At 38.7% G+C, this 24,532-nt stretch overlaps 1 pseudogene; it reads left to right on the top strand.

Moving 5' to 3' along the window:
* Positions 1-13,253: 13,253 nt before the first annotated feature.
* The window catches only part of LOC101400086 (PSME3-interacting protein-like), a 41,453-nt pseudogene continuing 30,174 nt past the window's right edge, over positions 13,254-24,532 (top strand).

Below are 24,532 nucleotides of genomic sequence, written 5' to 3'. Positions count from 1 at the left end.
GTCATAAGTGGTAAAAGTAAGAATCAAGACCAAAGTTTCTCTGACGTTAATGTGCCCTTTTTAAAAAATGGAATGGGGTTTGGGTAGCAGTGTACTTCCTGCAGAGGATGGATAATGGACAGCGCTATCATTTGAAAAATTTGTTAAAGTGCAAAATAAATATAAATGTTTGAACAGTATTTCATCAGCTTCTTCCACCCTGGTGAAGAATCAGGACCAGAACCAGTTTTGCTACACATCAGCAGAAAACCATGCCAATGCTTTTAGCAGCAACAGCACCATATGCAGGAAGTATTTTTTGCCATAGAACTTTGCTTCTATCATTAGCTTTATGATGACTGCCTCATGGTGATAAGAATAATGAAGACCTCTGAAGCAAACCTCATTGCTGAGAGATGGAAAAGATAGATCTCCTCTCTGGGCAGATTATATAACTTAATTGCACTTATTTCTTTCTTGTTGAAGCTGGTGGCCACTATCGGTCAAACTGAGTCTACCTTAGAGCTGTAAATTGATTGCCATCTCTAATATAGTTTAAACCCCCTTCTAACAAAGAAATTGATCAGAGATGGTCTCAGAAAAGTTAATCAACTGGCTGGTGGGGAGAAGGTGGGCTCTGATTTGTATCATTTGGCAATTTCTGTGATGTAAATACTCCCATGTTGGCAGATCCTAAACTACTTAGATGACATCACTGAGTGCAGAGTTGGGAAGAGACACACACAACCAGCTCTAAAGAGTCTATAAGCCTTCCAAAGAACACCACTGAAAGCCTAATGAAGAATTGATGTGTTCAGGATCACACATTTATTACTCTGGGATTAGAACTCAGGTGACCTGAATTCTAAACCAGAGCCCATGTTAACAGAAAGATTTGCATTTTCAGTCTCATCTTCACATTGTCCCATTAAGGAAAACCTAAGCATTGACAAAGTGGGTACAACAGCAGAGTGGATGGGGAGGTTGTCATCTCAGAGTCCTGAGGACTTGGAGAGCAGCCTGCAGGTATGTTGGGGAATTTGGATGGCTCTTTATCTCACTCATCCTTTTATGTACAAGGCTATTTATTAGGTCAGAAAAGCAAGTTGAACATTCTCTGATGGTAGAGGCCAATGCCAAATCAATTTCTTCCAGCAGGGAAACCCAAAACATAATCTAACAATGAGGCTCTGATACGCAGTATTGTGAATAACAGCATGGTATTTGGAGTAGGTCAGAACGAATCTCAATCACTGGTGTCACCATTTACTGGCAAGAATACTTTGGGAAATTTAATCTCTCAAAGCCAAAAAGCTATAAAATTGAAATATTCACTCAATAATGTCATTGATGAGATTTAATATGATCACGTATCTGAGCACGTGGCCTGACACACAGTAAATGCTCAATAAATGCAGGCACTATTGTTACTGGTAAGAATATTATTATTATTTTTATAGTACTGTTTTAAAAATAGTTCATTGAAACTCGAGAAGAAAGCTGTGATGCCTATATTAAAAACATATGTGGAGGAATAAAGTCATCTATCAGAATATTTGTTTGCCCCATAATAGTCTATCTGACTATACTTTTATCCCTGGATCTTCTATATTTTATTCCAAATTCCTTTTATCATAGTTTCAGGCCAAGTAGACAATGCTTAGTTTTAATCTAGAAATCACAGTTTTCCTTTCAAGGTGTGTTATTCATTATGCAATACTTAGAACCAGGTAACCTAGGGTAAAGTCTTTTAAACTTCCATTTATTTTCTTGCAGCAGACTCACCATTTTATATACATGAATTGCTTAAGTTTTTTGGTTTATTAAAATCACAATTAGACAAACTTTCAAGGTATATCGTTTCTAACAAAGCCTTTTTCCTCCAGAACAAAACTTATGCATATTCAAGGGATTGTGTTTCAGAAAGTGTCCTAGCTTAATATCAACTGATATATTCCACCTATGCAATCTCTCAGAAGTCCAGTGTTTGTTGGGTTCATTAAAATTTTCATTTTTTCCTCTTCTTTACAATTTGCCGGTTGGTAAATTAGGAAAAAAAAATGATATACACTAAAGACAATATAGAAGGTCTACACTCTCAAATCTTTTATTTAACAGGCTGTTAGGAAGGTTGGCCTAATTACATTTTCTCTCTTTAAAAATGTGCAAGTATGTTGGAGTTTAGTTAAGTGATTCTGATTTTATTATAAGCTCAATAGGAGAAGCACTCCAGGGAGGTTGGTTACAGGGCTTGGGCTGTCTGCTTAATTGCCTTGATTGCAGCAAATTTTCTAAAGCAACAACTAAAGTCTAGGTAGTGCTAGTCCTCTGTTAGAAGATTCCAGCTTATTTAAGTATTTGGAGACCAATTTTAAAGTAGTAATGACAGATATGGTCTGTGAAATATGCTAACTCTTCGTCCAGCTGGGTCTGAGACCGCGTGTGGTGTGGTTACAGGCAGAGTTTGAAGTTTGGCTCAGTCATGTGTAAGCAGCACAAGTAACTAAAGTTCTCTGATTTCCTCTATTCCTTCTTCTGGCAAATATGACCAAGTTGACTAATTTGCAAGTAAATTAGAATCCGTTGAATATCAACTAACTACAAAAAGACAATTATAATTGGCAAGGCAATGGAGCTCCTTTATTCTGATGGGATAACATAATGAAATTGATTCTAAAAATGACTCGATTTCTGAACCTGCATGACTGATCTTCTCCATCGGCATTGCTTACAGCTTTTTATATCTGCCTGGTCTGGAAGCAACTTGTGTGTGGTTACCGTGTCTTGATTTTGTTAGTATTCCTCCAGGTTGTACAATAAATACTTAATTGTTTACACCACGGTATAAGGAGACAATTTGATAATTTTCTAGTGGCATTGTGGCTCTTAAAGTGTATTCCTCTTCTGATCCAGTTCTAGCCATGGTGAGTGAGTGAGTGTGTGTGTGTGTGTGTGTGTGCGTGTGTCTACTGGGTAAGGGCAAGGGAGAAAATGGGAAATTTAAAGAAATGACACATCTTTAATCCTTCACTAACCTTGTTATAATGCTTATTCAATTTATTTTAATTCCACAAACGTATAATTAGCACTGTCTCTGTGTCCAGCATCCTTTTCCCTCTTGCGTGAAGTGCCAGGCCCTCGATAAGATACAGTAAATAATTAGTTAATACCTAAGTCAGAATCGAAATATCTTAGAAATGGAATGAGTAGAAATAATCTTGTTTTGCTCCCCTCAATTTACAGGTTTTGATGTTGTGGCTCAGATATTAAGATATGACTAAAACCACAGGGCTGTTGATGGCAGAAGTAATCAGCTCTGGAATCCAGGTTTACAGACCTTGCATCTTATTCCTTTCCTACAATATCACCATGGTTCTAGAAACACAGATATCTTTTCTGTGGAATACCTATTTCAAAGAGCACAGTAATTAAAAACACAGGATCTGAGTACAGGCTGTGGATTGTGGAATTTCATTATTTCCAAAAAAGATTCTTTGATTTGGACAGTTACCTATTAGACACTGGCTTCTGTCTCGCTTATCTGCTTCTGAATTGATATGTAGGCAATAGTCTCCTCAGGCACGGGAAGCAGTTGTAATTCTCAGCCAGGTGCTCTGCCTTTTACTCAGGCTGCAGGTGGTTAAGGTTCTCACCTGGAGCACACTCAGGTGAACATCTGCCACAGTATGTCAGAGCTGAGAGAGGCCCATCTCCCACTGTTTCATTCCGACAACATAGCATGAGATGAAGCAGCATATTTTATACCTACATGTGATAGATACTTGCAATCTTGAAAGTATTACCTTTTTTCCACCATTTTACCTGACTGGACTTTATAAATATAGTTCATCTTTATTAATAGGTTGGTGGGGGTATCCTTTATGTTAACCAAACAGAACAGTGTACTTAAATGAACCTTGAACTCAGAGAAAACTACTTGGGTTCATTTCCCAGGAGACCACATGCTGGGCAGGGAAAGTAAAGAACTGTATTCATGCTATTTCCTTACCAATAAAAGGAAACTCAAATATCTACCTATTTCAGAGAGTTATTTTGTGAAACTGGTAAGATTTCCTCATTCATTCATTTAACGATTACGTATTGAGTATATTCTGTCAGGAAATTCACTAGGTCAGGGGCAGAGAGTAGTAAAAATAATAACTGAATAATCAGAATCATACAGAACAATCAGAATAATACATATGTTATATGAAGTATAATTATAAAGATTTATTTTTCCCAAAAGATAATATATTTTTAAAAAGTAAGTTGTTCTCGGCCAAATCAAGAGTTTACAGGCATTTGGATATTTTCTTGCCAGATAAGCAAATGCCTTACAGTATAACAAATACAATTAATGTTCAAAATTATAGCCCTAAAGTAATTGAATATCTTGAAATGCCTTTTACACAAAAGGCAGTTTTCGCACTGTTAACTCCTTCATCTCCCTTAGTTGCTGTGTCTAATCAGTTTCCCAGTTGTGGAAATGAAAGATACTGTGCAAAATTTCTCACGTTAATCTCATTCTTTCTAGTCCCACGGCTGCCATTACAGTTTAAACCCTTCACTCACATGTAGATTTTGCAAAACTCATCCGGCTGAACTCCACTGCCTCAAGTCTATCTCTGTTTCAGGACATAAAATATCATGCTTCCTGATTATTCAGTAAAAAACATTGAGAATGCCACTTTACTACTCAAAAGCCTTCTAAATGTGAACTCTATCAATTATAAAAGATTCAATCTCTTAGCCTGACATTCAGTACCCGCAGAATTTTCTCAAGTATACATGCCAGTACTTGCCTCTTCAAACCTTATAGTTCAGCCAAACTCAAGCATTCATCTATCCATTTACTCGTTCATCTGTTAACTCAAAGTGATTATTAAACACCTATACGTTCCTGGCTCTGCCACCAAGTAGACCAGATATGCTATTTAACTTACCTTTCCTTCAGTTACAGTATCTTTAAAATGAGGATTACAATCACCACCACACACCATAGGCTAACTGTGGCGATTAAATGGCAACATGTACCTGAAGAGTAGGCATAGTTTACTTTGATTTAGATGATTTATATGATGTACATATAAATCACCCAATAATGTATAGCCCTTATTGTCCTTATTGTTGTAATTGAGCATAATCTTGTTATTTTATAAATGAGATTTTTATAAATTGGTTTAAATATGTTTATATTTTAGCACTTCGAAATTTGGCAATTCATTTATTGCAGACAATTCTCCTAGCATTTTCAAATAAATGGAATATAGTATTCGCAAACATTTTGTTCACTGTTCAATAGCAATGATTTTGTTCTTGTTTATGGTGTTCCTCTTGTCTTACGAGGTGGCAGCTGGACCCTACTAGTTGCTTTGGGGGCAGATGAATAGTCCGAAAAGCAGCTACAGACTTATGAAAATGCAGAGAAAAAGAGAACCAATGTTGGACCAAGAATCAGAATACAGGGTCAAATAATCACCGAGAGAAGCAATAAGCGTGTTGTCAGTTAAGAACCGAAAGGAACTGTTGGAAAAATCAGGCAGCTGAAAGGCGGCCATTGCTTGGAGAAAGCCCTAGGCTGAGGATTCCCCATGTTCCATTGATGACATTTTGTCTAAACACATTGGATCCTTTGAGGTTCAAACTTTCCTTTCCTTGAAATCGCTCAAATATAGGAGAGGTCCCCCAAATAAACATAATTTATTTGCATAAATGTTCAGGAGAAAAAGGAAGAGAGGGAGAGGAAAGAGGGAGGGAGAAAGAGATTGAAGTAACGTAGAATTAAGTAAGGAAGGTGAATTGTGGGAGATGTTTTTAGCCCTGCCACTCAAGATTTCCTCCCTCTCTCTCTCCCCTTTCCTCATTTCCTTCTTTCCTTCCTCCCTCCTTCCCTTCCTTCCTTCCTTTCTTCCTTCTTTCCTTCCTTCCTTTCCCTCCTTCTTTCCAACAGTACCCTGTCTCCACCATAAGACCAAGCAAAGAGCTTGTTAGTTAAAGCACCCCTGTCTGAGATGTCTCAGAATTTCTTACCAAGCCCACAGCCCCCTTCTCAAAGAAATTGACATACTTGAAACTTCTACAAAAAATAAGTTGCCTATGATGATTGACGATGTATTGTAAACCTCATTCGTATCATGTGACTAACTCCCAGGACACAGCTGATTGGACCGGAAATAGGCAGGCAACCTAAGGTCAAATTATTCTCAGCTGGTTAGCAGCCTCTGTGCTTTGCCCAAGAGTGATACAGTGGTAAACTGAACCAATAATATTCTCATTTCCAGTGAGTTTGAGTATAAAACATACAGAGAAACTAAACAAGTCAGATCAAGAGAATAAATGAAATGACCCAGAGGGAGAAAGCAGTAAAAAGAAGCCACGTGGTAGTAAAATCTAAGAGGCAGTGTAAGTCTTTAGTGCATGGAAGCCATGAATGCACAGGAATGATGAGATGGCCACCAGGGGAGTAAAGAGAAATGTGTACCAGCAAGACTCCACGAGCAGAGACAACAATCAGCTCCCTCGGGGCTGGCCCCATGGCTTAGAAGTTAAGTACACGTGCTCCGCTACTGGCGGCCCGGGGTTTGGATCCCGGGCGCGCACCGACGCACCGCTTATCTGGCCATGCTGAGGCCACGTCCCACATACAGCAACTAGAAGGATGTGCAGCTATGACATACAACTATCTACTGGGGCTTTGGGGAGAAAAGAGGGTAAAAAAGGAGGAGGATTGGCAATAGATGTTAGCTCAGGGCCGGTCTTCCTCAGCAAAAAGAGGAGTATTGGCATGAATGTTAGCTCAGGGCTGATCTTCCTCAAATTAAAAACAACAACAACAAAAAAAACTGATTAGCTCCCTCACGATGACAGCTGAACCCTAGAGCACAGTTACCTGAATGCCGACTGCTGAACAACCCCCAGAAATGCTCTAGCTACAGCTCCAGTGTGTCTTGAACAAAATTTCAGTTACTAAAATATATTCCACTTCTTTGTGTGTGATTACTGGTATCTTTTTTCTTTTTCTCCATGCGCAACTTTTTTTAAACATCTGAGTTTTTCTGTTTCTTTTGTAGTCGACTAGATTACTCTTCTGCAAATATTCACTCCCTCTGCGGGAGAAGCATCCTTGTCCAACCCACTGGTGTTGGGCTTACCCAGGTAACTTTGTTTTTGCCAGCCAAATGAGGGGAGAAGTGACAATGTGCTGGTTCCACATCTAGGCTTTGAGAGGCATCCTGTGTTTCTGCTTGCAGTGCTGGGTGCTGCTCACCCCCGTCATGAGAATACTATGCCCCCAGGTGGCTGCTGCTTCTCCAGTGTAGACCCCGGAATGGGACAGGTGCGGCAGACCTGAACTGGACCCACTGCCTGAATCAGAGCGCTGGTCAACCCAGAGAGCAGAGGAAGAAATAAATGCATATTATCGTACGCCACTGAGATTTTATTATTGTTTGCTAAGCAGTAGAAGCTCACAAAGTAACTTACAACTTTAAAAATCCTAAATAACACTTCTTTAGAGTTTAAAATAAAAAGCCCAAAATAGAGGAAAACATATTTTATGAACCTACATGTACAGAGTAACATACTTTATAGAAAGAAAAAGGAAATAATTCAAATGCTCAGCAAATTCTGGGTTTCTCACAGTCCTCTCTTCTCATGTCTGGATTAAATTCCTCTGTTTGAAAGACTTGGGATGGTTTGTCTCTTCCTGGTGGACCCTGGCTGAACTGATATGTCCTATTATTGTCCCCATGTTATAGAATAAGAATTCAATAATTAGAGAAGATAAGTAACAACCAAATAGGGAAAAGGAAAGCTGGTAAGTGGGAAGACAGAGACTGCCTGTCATGCTTCCTTATTTGGAGATGAGTAGTTTTCAAGGATGTAGGATGACTTCTTGGTCTTTGGAAAAGTGAGAAAATAAGACAAAATAAAGTTCATCACTTCATACTTAACCAGCTTCTTTTTTTTTCTTTCTTTCTTTTTTTTTGTGATTTGTGAATATGGACATCTCTACTAAGAAATGACTTTTTTTTGAAACAATATTGGTATATCTTCAGATATGCTGATGGTCACCACAGGAGGTCATTAGCCTAATTTTGATTTCTCTGAATTTAGAGAAAGAGAATAAATTTCTCCCTGCTTTTGTATGAGGTGAGACGGCTTCCCCAGATCAGATTCCAGCCATTCGTACTGAGAGATATGATCCGGCAACATTTTATCCTTCTCCAATGTAGTCAGCTACATAGGTTTGGAAACACTGGAGGCAAAAATAGTTACAGATGGGGGTGATGCCCAATCTTTATTGAAACTCATTTTTAAAAATGTTAGTCAGCTTCTCTGGCACATTTTGATGAGATACAAGTAGTTATAAAGAAAGGATCTTGGACTCTGCTACACTCTCTAGTTCCTGGCTGTAGAATTAGAAATGGCCCTTCTCTTGTGCTGGGTTTGTGGTGGGACAGTGCCACATGAAAACCAAAAGTGATTATTATGCATATTGGACGATAGGCAAATGTTATCACCAGAGTAGGAACCAAAAGTCCTTTGGTTGAGTCTTATTATGTTCATTTAATTATTATTGATTTATTTATATATCAACTCATATCCCTAAAGGGTTTAGCATTTACTCACCCAGTTACCTGAGGGAAATGATTTATTTGAGTAAATATTTATGCCCATCTGTAAAATGGAGAGGGACACCAGTTTTGCCTCCATCTCACAGCTGTGGATCAAATTTGATATCAGATGAGGAGAGGGTACTTTGAAAAATATAAAGTGACATACAGATGTGAGAAAATATAATACAGTTGTCTAATCTGTCAAGATGTCTATCAAAGTTTCTTTAAGATAGTTGTGTAAAATTTAAGAGTTTTGATTTCACTGCAGCCTGTAAGAACTTGGCCTAAGAAAACTTGTCACACTCTTCAATGTCTCATAAAATAAATGCCCCAAACTGGGTATAGGGACAAAAGATATGACCGTTATGGTTGTACTATACGGTACACCTTAGAGTTCTTTTAAAGCAGCAAACAACGACTATTTAGCATACTTTGATGACCCCTGTGGAGGAATGGAGAACCTTTCTATGAGATTTTCAAATGTATTAAGTTAGCAGACAGGGTTTTTTGAAATTCAAATCACCTAGGTTGATTTGACATATTTTTACTTGTTTCCTGTAGAAGGTCAAGTTTCCCTGCAGACAGACTCTGAGATGGAGATTAGTATGCAGGACATTTTAGACAATGTTTTCTCACTTTCCCTCAAATGTGGGGAGTAAATTGTGAGGATTGGACAGAGCAAGAAGTTAGGTTGCAACACCAACTTAAAAAAGGATTCAGTCTATACTATGGGAAGCTCGAACAGTGGTGTTCCTGCAGAATTATCCTGAATTGGGGCAAAGGGAGCACAACGAACTGAATGTGCCCCCACAAAACTCATATGTTGAAATCCTAACCCCCAATATAACGGTATTAGGAAGTGGGGCCTTTGGATGTAATTAGGTCATAAGGGTGGAGTCCTCATGAATGAGATTAGTGCCCTTATAAAAGAGGCCCCAGAGAGCTCTCCAGCCCTCTTTCTGCCATGTGAGAACACAGCTAGAAGACAGTTGTCTGTGAACCAGGAAGCTGGTCCTCACTAGCTGCTGAATCTGCCTTGATCTTGGACTTCCCAGCCTTCAGAACTGTGAGAAATAAATGTTTGTTATTTAAGCCACCCAGTATGGGATTTTCTTATAGCAGCCCCAACTGACTAAGACAAGGACCAAAGCCTTGATCCACTGCATCTACCAATCATTGGATACAGGATGACCCTGGAAAAAAGGCATGACTTTGGGAAGATATCATGAACTTGGGAGGGTTGATCAGGAGCATTCTTCAGAGGGGACTCAACTACAAGCTGTCAGTCAGCAACACTGTCATCAACTGATGGAATGAGTACTTTATTGAGGAGAGAAAGATCTAGGCTGTACATAAGAGTGCCTATTGCACTTCCGAAATATTTTCAGATTCATAACCACAACCCAAAGATTTGCTTTTAAATATCCAAGTGGCAGAGATAATGCTATATCAGAAAGGAAGGAAGGAAGGAAGGAAGGAAGGAAGGAAGGAAGGGAGGGGGAGAGAGAGAGAGAGACAGAGAGAGAGAGAGGAAAGGAGGAAGGGAAGGAAAGAAAGAAAGAAGGAGGGAAAGAAAGAGAATCAAGCATCAACTTTTAATATTTGCAGACTCACCAGCATCAAGGCTGGGAAATTGTTTACTTCTTAGAATGTCAAAGAATTTCAGTTAGTTAATTATGCTGCAGGTGGGCAGATGTATCTAGGAGCAGATATTTGCAGATGCAAATTGTGAATTTTGCATGAGTAAAGGTAAATAGCTAAAATGATTATTAAAGCACACTGGAAAATAAAATGATATATAAAATGCAAATGTGTGGTGACAAACACATGGAGGCATTTTGCTTGTGAACTTTGACTTCCAGTAGTCGACTGTTTCTCTGTTTCCTTCATTGCTCTGTTATTTACCATAATAAGACAGAATTTCAGAGTTCAGCCTCTATGCCCTGCAAATGACATTCACTTACCCAGGTCTCAAGGTTGACATTTTATAAATTACCACTTCAAAGCAGAAGTCACCATCTACACACAACAGGACTGAGGTGAGTGTCATGTGATATCAACCCTACCATTTTCTTATTGTCCCATTTCAGATTTTGTTAAACAAGGCTAATTCTCTTAGTAGCGTCAAAGGCTTTATTCAAGCAGAAAAATGAAATCTCCAAAAATAAAGTCTTTAGGATTTCTTTTATCTACTCGAGAATCTTCTTTGACTAGCTGGAATCTAATACATTAATCCTGAATGCAATTTCATTGCATCCAAGACCCATACAAACTTGTTGCCCACTGTGGTTCAGCCTTCCACACTAATTCTTTCAATCATGACCCCACACTTTGCTGTACACGAGATCCGCCTATTCCCATGCCATGTCCCCCCACTCTCCTAATCCTGTCCTTGCGTGTCCTTGCCTTCTTCCCTTCAATCAATGTCATTCATTCATTCATCTATTCATTTATTTAAAAATTATCATTGCATGCATACTTTCTCCCAGACAATATGTTGGGTACTAGAATCATAGAAATGAATAAAATGACTCGATCTCAAGCTTAGTGGGAGGCAGACCTCTACATCAGTTAAGAAAACATCTAAACTGGGTTTTGGAGTTTGGATAGGAGTATCTAATGAATGACTGATACTTTGTATTCTAGTAGAGAGGGGAACATGTACAAGACTTCATGACATTAAAAATATGGCAATTTCAGGGAACTCTAAATGTTCACTGTGACAGCAGCACAGAGTGCAAGGGAGGGCAGAGATGGGGGTGAAGATGTAGTCAGGGCCCACATCATAGCATCTTTACTAAAGCAAACCCTACATGCTTTAAGTCTCCATTGGAACATATGAAACTGTCAGCTCATATCAATATCTCATCCGTACTTTTTCTTGTAGCACTAATTATATAAACTGTACGTTAAGATATAATATTGTGATCAAATTGTATTTGTATTTTGTTTTGTTTGTGGGCAATGTGTGTTATTTCCTCAGTTATTTTCAGTTGATACCAGACTAGCTGATTATAATTAATCAGAGTTTGATCAGATCAAATTGAACTGAACCAGGGAAACCACCATCACTTCCAATTATGCAAAGAGGAGGAAATGGAATACGATCTGTTCCTTCATTCTGTTCATTGAGTGAAAATATCTCAAGTCAAAAATCTTAAATATCTAATTCACAATTAAAAGGCTGGATTTGAACTTGGAGTTGACACAGAGGCAGCCCCACCCACTGAAGGAGACTCAAGGCCAGCCCTGTGGGAGTTGTTCATTGTAAGTGTTTGAAGTATGAGTGAATGTCGGAGAGTGAAATTAGAGACTGTGGGCTCCAAAGGAAAAACATCTATCAGCAGAAGTTCTTACTGCATTTTAAAATGCAATTTGGAATGATTCATTTCTGAAGGCTTAATGTGGGGACACAGAGAGGATGCTGAGTCTCTTTAAGAGTGTTTGGAACTGGAACATCATACAAGTCTCTTTGTGACTGGTCTTCTTGCTCAGTGCTACAGGCACAATAAATGTTCTTCAAAACACCCAATCTGTTATTCTAAGCTGTCTTCAATTACATTCAAAACCAGTCTTCCAAAGGGCAAAACAACCAGAATAAAAGCTGTTGAGATGCAGAATTCCACGTATTCTTGAAACTGCTCTTTTGAACATGATTAAACTTGAACAGATGTTGCCACTCTACTCAAATATACCCTTCTTAAGGATGGAAAGAACAGCTTATCTTTTGTTAAATCGAATTTTTCCCATGGCAAAAGTAAAAAGAGCAGTGATTCTTTCCTTCTCACATCGCCACAATTAAATAAGAGGGAATTTAAAGTTTTTCAGATCAGTAACTGGAAGGCCTATACCGATATTGAATTCATTATTCCGGTTTTATGACAGAGTTGAAACATAGCTAAATTATCATTAGATGGACCATTACTTTACATATTAGAAAATTAAAGTCTATCAAGTAAAATAATTTGCTTGAGGTCATATGACTCATATATAAATCATTGCTGGAACTCTTTGTTAGTTTTGTGTTTTTGTGTGTGTATATGTGTCTGTATGTTCACCATATATAATGATGCTTCCTTCTATTAACTCATGCCAATTTCTAGAAAAACAATCTCTTGAAACAATCTGATTTTTCAAAAAATAGCTTAGACAGAATGGCATGTTTTATTGAAATAGGTCATAGCTTGACCCAAAATTATGGGATTACTCACTATGCCAGTTGGCATGGGCTTTACAAGGATTATCTCAATCTTTGATCTCAATAACTTTATCAAGCAGGAAGTTAGTTTTAACCTCATTTTTTTTTTTTCTGATAAGGAAACCGTGGCTTAGAGAGTTTAAATAATTTTTCCAAGGCTACCAGGCTGGTAAGCAGAAGAGACATTTTGAAACCCCATCCTATGTTCTTAAACACAAAATTTTCACATAGTCATCAATATGAGCAACAGAATGTGTAAAGTACCCTAATGGAAGAAACTGGGACACAGAAAGGACCCAGCCTTGGATTCAGGAGGAGGCGAGGATGTCTAGGAAGTGAAGGCAAAGTGTGTTGTAAATGGGGAGTAAGTCCCCTTTGAGGGGTCTTTAAGGATCCCGCCAACACGGCATATGAAATCAAAGGATTTATTACACTCACAGGTCCTAGAAGAGGGGGGCATGGCCTGCCACACAGGGGGCCATACGGGAGGAGTGCAAGGGATCAGGCTCAACCAAGCAGACGGGGAGGCGGGGGCAAATGCCTTTAGTGGAGATCAAGGTGGATTACACAAGCAAAAAGCATGGGAGATTTCATTGGCGTATTTCAATGTCACTGTGTCACAGACAGGGAAGAGCAAAAAGGGGAACTTGTGGCAGAGAGGCACCAGCCTTATCAGACTCGTACACCTGCTTGCCTGGGCAGGGTGCTCACAGCCTACTTATGGGGATGGTGAGGCATCAGGAAAATATAAAATTTTAAAAATTTAAAATACAAAAGGATTTTTCCAGCAGAGAAGCAAGGATATAGAGGTTCAGAAGAAAAGAGTGAATTTCAGAAATTGAAGAGGGTTTCTTATAGTGAGTACAGCTTGTGGGTAATTCAGGGGACTGTAACAAGAAATGAGAGGAAAGGTAGGCAGGGGCCAGATTATGAAGAACTAAAGGGTTCTGATTTTCTTCCAAAGTCTATGACGGTTATTGAATAGCTTTAAACAGGTGTGTTGCACCTGCTTGTGTTTTGGGAAGATCATCACGGCATTGTGGAGGGTGGAGTAGAGGGGCTGGGGTGAATGAAGTCGTTATAAATAATCACCACCCAGCAGTGTTTGTCAGCTCTACTTGTAGGTGGGAGGAGGGGTGCCAAATGGCAGAAGTCTGGATCAGTTTATTTAGTCCCTGAACTGTGGCGCATCCTGATATCCTGATGGCTGTGGCAAATCATTTTGGCCAGATCTGTGATGCCACAGTCCATTTATTTGGCATTTTTAGACATGCCCGGGAGACTGGCTTAACACTGGGGAAATCTGACTCAACACGAAATACTCTGTCAGATTTATTTTTCACTTTGGTTTACAAGAAATTGAGTGAGTAAGCAAGATGCCATGTTTTGCAATTTGAATTTGAACAGAAAAGAGATTTCTTTTTTTTAATGTTACTTATCCCTACAATGAAATATATCAAATTTCAACTAACAAATAACATGTTGTTTCAGTTTCTCTCCTTGGCACTCTTGTGGTCTCTATATTCTTCATCACTATAATTAGTCTTTCTTCTTAAACAGAGTGATAATTCATTGCATGATATTGAGTCAGAAGTTTTGTTGTTGTCAATAAGTCAAAGCTTATCATAAGGAAAAAGGGGGGAAAGTCTAATTTGCTAGAAGAGAACAGAATATAAAAATAACATGATCCGTTCAGTTGGATTGAAGTCTTGGCAGCTGCTCTTCAAAAATGTTGCTGACACGGTTTGTATTATATTAAAATTCAGAATGACTGCATTTTCATCAGTTTCTCTGTCTGCAGCTGGTATATCATGTTGTCAGCATCTTGGGATTTACAAGACTATGTACATTGTAAGAATGTTCCTTTAAATGGACATTTTCATAGGCATGTTTGCTAATTGATGTGCTGTGGTATTTTAAATTGTAAACATATGTTATGAAAGTCATAATGCTTTGCAGTGTAAGTGGAATACGTGAGCTGGGTTTTCTTGGCTCAATTTTCATTAGGTTTGCTCAAAAGCAAAAGAGTTCCTCTGGGAGGATTTTTAACATATCTTTTAATTTTCAAAGACATTGATTATTTCAGTGAGAAAAGCTGTTAAGAGATAAACTTGGAATGATGAATACATCCAAAATCTAAATTATTTTAAAATGGGCATACAGAATGTGTGATAATCAGATAAACGCTATCAAATAAAACACTTTCCATCTGCAATACTTTAATACTATATGGTGTCATTTTAATGGAATTATTAGTCTTATATTAAATACATAAACTGCTACTAACAGCATTATAAATACAGTTTGGAGAATGTTGGATTCTAATAGATTGTCGGTATTTTTTTTCTGTGCATAATTCAGAGTTCTTTGGAAACTATAATCAATTCTAAGAACTCGACAATTTCATAAGGCTTTCGATAATGTTAGAATATGTATGCTTACACGTGGATCCTGCAGATTTTTATAAGCACTTGTGTGGTTATGATGATAAAACTAAATTAACATATTCATATCGACTTTAGAGGATCCTTAAAAATTGGATTTGAGGCTAAATAAGGCTGAATGTCTTACAGATTGAAAATGCTTGAAGGAACTTTGTACCTGAAGAGCACAGCAGATGAATATTTGGATCTGAAAATAATAGTTTTGACTTTTCATACTGTCCATTTAGAATGCACGTGTGAAAGATCTGGAAACACTGGAGAACTGCACAGCATTTCCCGTAAAAGACATGCCCAGAGTGGACGCAGCCAGGATGTGCAGATCCAGGATTCCAACAGGAGACTAAGCGATGCTTGTACTTTTGTGTCAAAACTGGCTGCCTCCCATCTTAAACACACACACACACACTCACACACACACGATACTGGCTCTTTTTTGTACAACTGTTTAAGGACACAATATTAAATCAACCTCTTTATTTATTATATAAACCAACAACTGCCTAATCTCTTGTTATGACTTCAGAAAGAACCCATTAATATTCCTACCACTGGTGAGCAAAGCTAGTGAAATGAACTAGAAAAAGGCAGGTGCATAATTGCGATAGCTCAAAGTCCATTTTTGGCACGAACACAAATGGCTCTGTGGAATCAAGATGTTGACTGAAACTTTCCTGAAGCTGTAATTGTTTTTTTTCCTCCCCTCAGTGAAACTGTAGTAATTGCATTTCAATAGAATTGATATCATTAATTTATAATTATTACTTTCTTTAGTTGGAAAATATGAATGTGAAAGTTTTGGCCGAAGTGCAATCTCAGGAGGAAAATTAGAACTCTCGGTAATCAATAATAGTGGACCATTCTGAATCTCTCCTCGGTTTTCATTAGCTGGAAGGAGAGCACATTTAAAGGAATGCTAACAAGTATCGACGTTTAAATTTGATTTATCAATGCTATTTAAATGTATATCTGCACTGTGCCGTGTTTATTTTTCTACATTAAAGATTATTCAGTGATATCTCCTGGGTTAAGACAAATTCTAAACAAGATAAAGCACCTTGTGAATTAATTTATTTCAGAGAAACAAGAAAATATAATTTGTGTCTTCTTTTCATTAAGTTATCCTTTAGTATATTGATTTAACAGAAACCAAAAACTTATATAGCTAAGGAAACAAAACGTAGATACACCACTCTGTCACTGGGGTATTCCTTTTCTACTGAGGAAAGAATGTAGGGGTGTGTGTGTGTGTCTTTCTCTGTATGTTCGTGGTATTGCAGGTGCTGTTTTTTTTTTTTGCTGAAGAAGATTTGCCCTGGGCTAACATCTGTGCCAATCTTCCTCTATTTTGTATGTGGGTTGCTGCCACAGCATGGCCACCAACGAGTAGTGTATGTCCACACCCAGGAACTGAACCCGGGCCGCCAAAGCGGAGTGTGCCAAACCTAAGCACTAGGCCACTGGTCTGGCCCCTACAGGTGCTGTTTTATAAGAAAGCACTGTTCAGTTCCCTTCAGAAACAGACAAAAGAAGCACAATCAGTTCATATTTTCTACCTGGCTCTTTACATTTAGATAGTAGTCTATGTAAACAATAATATTATTGTGATTTTGTCATCAACTCAAATAATACAGATTGAGTAACTGTTTGCAAGTCAAAGATACAGAAACACCCTAAGGTCCCATCTGAGTCACCAAATAACAGCAATTTTTCTGACCCTTTAAATCAACAGCTAAGCACGATATGAGAGAATTTTAAAACTGAGACCAACTTAACATATAGTATTGTAAGAAGAAGTATGTATTTTGTGTGTGTGTGGATCTGAAGGCTTTATTAATTTGTTAATTTTTTCTGCACCAAAAAGGCGTAAATGACTATTTACCCAGGAAGTGTTTCGTCTTGTGAACCTGAATAGGTGCATAGTTATTAAATTTGGTCTCTTAAGAGCAGTTAAATTCTGATGGTAGCGCAGAGACTGAGCTGTATAAGCTATCATTACATGTTGAGAACTAACTTCTGTAATTAACTTGCAATATTACACATAAGGCTCCATTTACAGTAAAATCCAATTTTCCATAGTATACACACCAGGCAGCTTTGCTGAATATTAGATTTTAATGAGATTTATGACCTTATTCATAATCTATTCTTTAAGTTGGGAAAGTTTTGGTTAAAGTTCAAAGCAGTATCTCTAAGCATGAAAATAAAATCTATGCCAAGCTTTTCTTGGAGACATTTTACAATGAACTCTGAAATCCAAAAAGGATGTATCTGATTCTCAGAGCAACTCGTGGAAACTATTCTGGGTTTAACAGGGGAGAATTCCTTGTTGACCATAAGGAGCTGTTCCCTGCTTATACTCGGTTTAAGGATGATTGTTTATGACTTTTCCCCTCTCATTTGTTATCTGGCAGCTTAATTCTTGGCATAATTTAGTCTAGCATTGAAACTTCAACGTGCTTAGAAATCACTTGGGGAGCTTGTCAAAATCCAGATTCTAGTTCACTAGGTCTGGGTTGGGACCCATGAGTCTGAATTTCTAATAAATGATGCTGATGTTGCTGGTTTGAGATTCACAGTTGGAATAGAAAGGGTCTGCTCTGTACTAGAGACTGCTTATTTTTTCCCTCATTTTTCAGAGGAAGAAAATGAGGCTCAAAGATAGGAATAACTTTCCTTAGACAGTAATTCTTAACCAAGGCTGATTACTAAAATCACCTGAGGAGTTTTTAAACCTTAAGATATGTAGGCCCCACCCCAGACCAATTAAATCAGAAACCCTGGGGACATCAGTGCTTTTCCAAGTTCTCCTACGCAGTGCGAGTCAAGGATCACTGCTTAGCTCATATAGCCAATTAGTGGAAGGGCTGAGTCTAGTGGTAGGCTGGCAGATTGAGGGACCAATTGATTGACTCAGTGATTGATTCCTGCTTACACTCAGCACACATTTGTTGAGCTGTGCCCCAGATGCTATGGAGTCCCTTTAACAGACACAGTCCTCTCATTATTTAGGTCACACAGCAAATGTCATCAACTCAGAATGGCCTTCCTTGACCATGATATCTAAAGAGCTGCTCCTGTCTTATCAGGCCATCATATCATTTTGTTTTATTCATTTTCTTAAATTATTATCACTAACTGAAACTATATTGTTTTGTTTGTTTCTTTCCTATTAGAATGCAACTTTCATGAAAGCACAGACTTTGCTTCTCCGCTTAACCTCTGTATCTCACCCTTAAGTAAGCCTAGGGCCGGCCCCGTGGCTTAGCGGTTAAGTGGGCGTGCTCTGCTACTGGCGGCCTGGGTTCGGATCCGGGCGCGCACCGACGCACCGCTTCTCTGATCATGCTGAGGCTGCGTCCCACATACAGCAACTAGAAGGATGTACAACTATGACACACAACTATCCACTGGGGCTTTGGGGAAGGAAAAAAAAAGGAGGAGGATTGGCAATAAATGTTAGCTCAGAGCGGGTCTTCCTCAGCAAAAAGAGGAGGATTAGCACGGATGTTAGCTCAGGGCTGACCTTCCTCACAAAAAAAAAAAAAAAAGTAAGCCTAAAGTAAATGTTTGTTAAATAAACTAAATTTAAAGGGAAACAATACATTTTAGCAGCTGCAAGTGTGAGCTTTGAATCCAGGTAGACTGGCTTTGTTTCCTTGCACACGGTACTGACATCCCACAAAGCCTTGATTTCCTCATGTGTAAATAGATAGTAGCATCTTCTTCACAGTATTTCTATAATATTAAATGAGATGATTCATGCCCACTGCTTAACACAGTGCCTGCCATACAAAAAACATTCAGGAAACAGCACTATTATAGTATCATTTAATGACCACAAAACTGCTGAGAGTTAGATAGTGTGATTCTCATTTAACAAGTGGGAAATAGACCCATTAAAAAGAGATCATTTGCCCAAGATTGCAAATATAATTTTTGGGAAGGCTGGACCAGAATCTAAATGCTTATATGTGCAAAGCTTTGTGCAAGACCCTTCCCCATGATGGGGTTCGGGGCAGGCCGCCCCAAGATGTGCCACCCTGGTATGCGGATTATTTCTAGCTGAAGACAATAAAGGCTCAGAAGAATTGTGAAGGACATTTGACCTTCCCCCAAACAGCCTAAAAGAATTTAAGATAAGAGGCCTGTCCCCAGGACAGGCCATCACTATAGATAACTCTAGGTATCGATAAACTGGGAGGGTCCTTGCTAAACCCATTCTTATCAAAGTTCTGTTTACCAAATATTTACATTTGTAAAGGCAACCTCCATTTGTAAAGGTATGTCCCTCTCTGTACTGGGAAGAGAGCGGGATGACCTCATCCCTAGAAACTTGTCAATGTGGAAGGCAAGGACTTAAATCTGCATGATAACCTTATTCTTGTTTTCTGTGCTTTTCTGGTAATCTCCCATAACTGACTCCCCCCACCCCCAACATCCTCCTTTGTCTTTACTTGAATCTATTTACGAAAACAACCTCTACCATTTTGTCGAGAAGCCCGGTTTTTCCAGGTCTCTCCCATGTATACATGTTATAAAACTTTGTTTCATTTTCTCCTGTTATTCTGTCTCATGTCAATTTAATTTGTAGCCCAGCCAGAAAGGACCCAGAGTGGGTAGAGGATAGTCTTCCTCCCCTACACCCACATGTTGCTGGTTGTAGCCACACATCGGTTGAGGCAACTACCTTTGAGTCCTACTCCAGTGCTCTTTGGACTACGCCATTGTGCCACTGGATTGGCAGCACAAGATGCAGCTCTTTGCCAGATACACCAATCAGTGGATTCATCATCAGGCATGCAGTTCCAGGATTTACTGGTGAAACCAAGGGTCGAATGTGCCAGCAACACTGTTCACTACAACGTATTCAACTCCTGCCATGTATCAAGAACCCACTAATCCCCACTAAACTTCTATGATATCAGTACAACCATTCCCAACTTATAGATGCAGATATTAGCTGTCAGAGCAGTGAGGTAAATCAGCCAGGCTTACAAGTCCAGAAGTAGGATTGGAACTCACAGCTACGACTAATAAAAATAAAGGATGGAATCAGGGTGGAATTATTACACTTCATGGATGGTAAATGGTCCACTCTTTCTGAGAAGGCAAGCATACTGGAATCACTTGTTTTTCCTCTCTTTACTTTGGGGTCATCCCACTTTCTACACAGGAGCTTACCACATAAGAGAAACCTTACAAAGTCTGATTGTCTCCTAAACAGAAAGAAAGGAGAGTCAAGGAGAGGAGTTGAAATTCATTTATCAGTATATATTTGTGTGTGGGTGTGTGTACATATATTGAGTTCACACTAATTGTCAACCCCAGAAGACAGATAATGTAGGAGATACAATCCTTTGGTTTAGAAAACTCAGATTAATGAGGGCAACTTAATCGAAATATATCCATTGTAAAGATGAAAAGATATGTACTGTAGGAGAGGTAGAAACAGAGAGAAGTGGGGATGTCCAATGCCCTGAAGCCATTTGGGAAGGTCTGACTGAGGAAGTGTCATTTTATCTGCCTTTCAAATTGGGAGTAGGCAGAACTCCTTTTAAGTGTATCTCCCTTAGAAAAAACAACATGTGCAAATTCATGGAATATGAAAGAGTCTGGCATGTTTGAGGAATGCTAAGAAATAGTCTGTGGCTTGAGCAGAGGGTATGTGGGGGGGGGGTGTGCATAAAAATGAAAGAAAACTTAGAATTTTATCAATAACATACTTTTTTTAGGTTAAAAATAATCCCCACTGCAAACTTGTGAGTGAGATGCTTTCTCCCCTTTTCTCCCGCTGTTGAACAGCAGGAAGGCACCACAGGAAATATGTTTTCAGTTCTACATGCATATAGGTTAACAGTTTTGAGCGCTGCTAATACGACAACATTTTAGAACGTCTTAAAAGATTTTTTAAAATTTATTTTTCATATGTAAGGGATTGACATTTTCCCATTTCCTTTGCTTTCTGCTTGCTACTCTGTCAGTATTTACCCAGCTCGCTTACAGGCTCGAAGAATCACTTTACATATGCCCAAGGAAGAATGCAAAGATTTGGGAAGTTCCTGAAAGAGAGCATAATAAAATCCCACCTTCCTGTAGAAGTTGAGAAACTCGGCAGCTGGTGGAGGGCTGAGATCTCCACTGTGCCAGAAGAGGCCACCTCCCTCTGTACCCCTGTCCCAGGGATGGTCCTTGGCTCTCATGGCTCATACCATTCCTGATTCCTGTGTAATCAAACATCCATCCTCACCTATGGGTGGCTTCTGCAATGAGTCTCACCGCCATACTATAGCTATGTGGGGTCCCTGGGGTTAGCCACACTTTTGTCTCCAACCTAAAATAATTTGCTTTGGTATCAGAAATATTAAGCTTTCAATCATGTCTTTACCACGTTTTTCACTAGGTGACTGCAAGAAGCATGATTAGCCACTCTGGATTGTTGTTTCATTGTCTACCCCAAATTAGGATATTAGTATACCTCTTGCAAGATTGCTCTGAATACTAGCTGATACATCTATATCTATAGATATAGCGTGTCTATATATGATGTACAGATATAGTCTGTCTCTCTATATAGTGTCTAATGCAATGCAAATCAAAGAATAAAGTTCTCAATTAAAGGTAATTACGATGAGAATATATTGATGATAATGAGAGGGAGGGAGGAGGGAGGAAAGATGAAGGAAGAAGAGAAAGGAGGTGGAAGAAAAGATGAGTATTTACTAATGTAGTAATAGGAGATGTACTTATACTTTGATAAATCACTGTATAAATTGGACTGCTGCTTTGGTTTCAGAGTATTACTAGCCTCCAGGCATCTTGCCCTGAAAAGCAGAATATGGTACATCCCCCTGCCTTCTGTCCACTGCCAACAACTTGTTCTCTTCTTCTCAGGAGTCAGACCCCAGATTCTGGGCCCATAAATACTAGTTGGACATATATATCCTCTTCCCAAAGGCTTAAAGGCATAAATCTTTTATCAAACCACTTTCTTATGTTAGGTATTATTTTAGGCCTATCATAGAAATGAATCATCTAATTCTTACAGCAAATTTGTGATCTACCCAACATTTGGGCACAACAAAAGACACTCTTCTGGCATGCAAATCTATGACACCAGGGAAGTTACCATCCTTTCACTTTACTGACCTTTACCTTTCCTTTTCTATAAATTGCTAATTCATAATTTTTTTGCATTTCTTTCTGGTAGTGAGTGGTATGTCTTTTAAAACTATTTCATAGATATGTACACACACACACGTATATGTATGTGTGTGTCTGTACCCATCTATCTATCTATCTATCTATCTATCTATCTATCTATCTATTATCTATCTATCTATCTATCTACCTATCTATCTATCTATCTCTCTCTCTCTCTCTCTCTCTCTGTCTATCTATGATAATGTGTTAATTATTTGCTATATGTGTTGCAAATACCTTTTCCCATTCTACGTGATAAATTTGAAGTGGGAGGAGATTAAGAAGCTTTCTAAAAGTCAGGAGGTTTATAAGTAAGGTGGAGTGATGGTTCTGCACAGGGAAGTTCAAGACAAAACAAAGTTCAGACACACAGCCCTTGTGAGGCCCCTTGGCAGCCACTGGCCAACCTGATATCAATGCACCCTATGCCTCTATATATTATTATTTCAAACATCATCAGGAAGGTGAGTCACACCTCTCAAAAATAAATAAATAAATAAATAAATAGGCATTTAACTAAGAGACACGTACAAAGATGCTAAATAACTTAAAATCCCCACAATAGTTTGAGATACTGCCTTGGTTAAAGACTGAAAATCAGTTGAACACATCAGCGCTCTCTGTGGGTATATTAATTTTGGGAGTGGGGAATGAGGTGACAATGACAGCTTTACTCAAACACCAACCAAGATTTTTTACGAAGTTTTGTCTTGTGTAATTTTATTCTTAATTTTATTCATTTTACTCGTGATTATTAGAGTAATGCATTTTCATTTTAGAAATTCTGGAAACTAGATAATAAGTAAATTAAAAAATATTTATAATACTACCATTCAGAGTCAATCACTGTAAACCTTGTCTACATTTAGAATGTATTTGTTTCTTTTTGTTTGTAACAAACAAAGTACAATTCATAAGGACAAGCTGCAATAAATGCAATGCTTAGAACTCCTGAGGGCTCCCTATGCTTTCATGGCCACAGCTAATGGGGCAGGCATGGTGGGAGACCAGGGAATAGATCATCCAATACAGCACACCATCCAGCCTAAACAGCTCACTTTATTGTTCCCTCTCTGATCACTTCAACGGTTATGGAAATTTCTCCACCCCAAAGCTCCATTTCAGTATATTACATAATTGCCTGCCTGCTGAAGGAGCTATCTCCTTTTCTAGCAACCCAAAAACATCATACACAGGGCTCAGATTGGTAGACAGATTTGGGGAGGCCCCAAAGTACCTTAACAGGAATGATAAAAATCTTATCCCACCAGAGTGGAACAATATTTAGAGATGACTAGTTTTAGAAGCTGTTCGTTGACATAGTCCATCCAGGGGCCAAGAGTGAAGGAAATGATCTTAAGCCAAATGGATCCCCCATGAAATAGCCACTCAATATTGAGAAAAAAAATAAGCAGAATCCACTCAGCAAAGAACAGAGATGGCAAAGCCATATAATATTATTCCTTTCTGTTTTGATAACTACAAGTTCTTAGAAACCAGAGGTCCTTTTAACATTTTCTGGTCAATTTCTCACAGACACCCCTTCACAGATATATTTGTCCAGACAGATTGGGTGGCTTTCATTGTCCTACATAACACTCTGGGCCTCTTTTCAGGCCATACATAAAAAGGGAAAATACCAGCCCTCTGGTTCCCAGATTTACTTATGAGTGACTGTCTCTGTATGATTTCTTCCACTTCACCCTCTCCTGCTTCTCAGCAAATCCTGCAGCTGGATGGGGAAGAAGATATCACCCCATCTTTCAAGTATGGTGTTCAGAATGTCTTTCTTTCAATGTTCTTTACACTTCTTACAGATAGCCTAATCTCTCCTTTTGCTGAATCAGGCTTTTTTGAGGGTGTGGGGGAATATATATATTAAACACACACACACACACATATACACACACACGCACTACCCTATTCTCTTCAGTATTGGGACCTCTGAATCTCAACAGCAGCACCATGGACAGCACCCCCATAGGCCATGCACAGTTTCTGGCAATAACAACGGACATGAACGTTCATGTAACAAAAACTTAAGATATATAGTAATGAGTAATAGATATATTTGGCTGGAATATTAACCCTCT

The sequence above is a fragment of the Ceratotherium simum genome, chromosome 30, assembly GCF_057802395.1.
Source record: "Ceratotherium simum simum isolate JZ-2026a chromosome 30, ASM5780239v1, whole genome shotgun sequence".
Classification (NCBI taxonomy): domain Eukaryota; kingdom Metazoa; phylum Chordata; class Mammalia; order Perissodactyla; family Rhinocerotidae; genus Ceratotherium; species Ceratotherium simum.
This window is presented reverse-complemented; position numbering and strand designations above follow the sequence as displayed.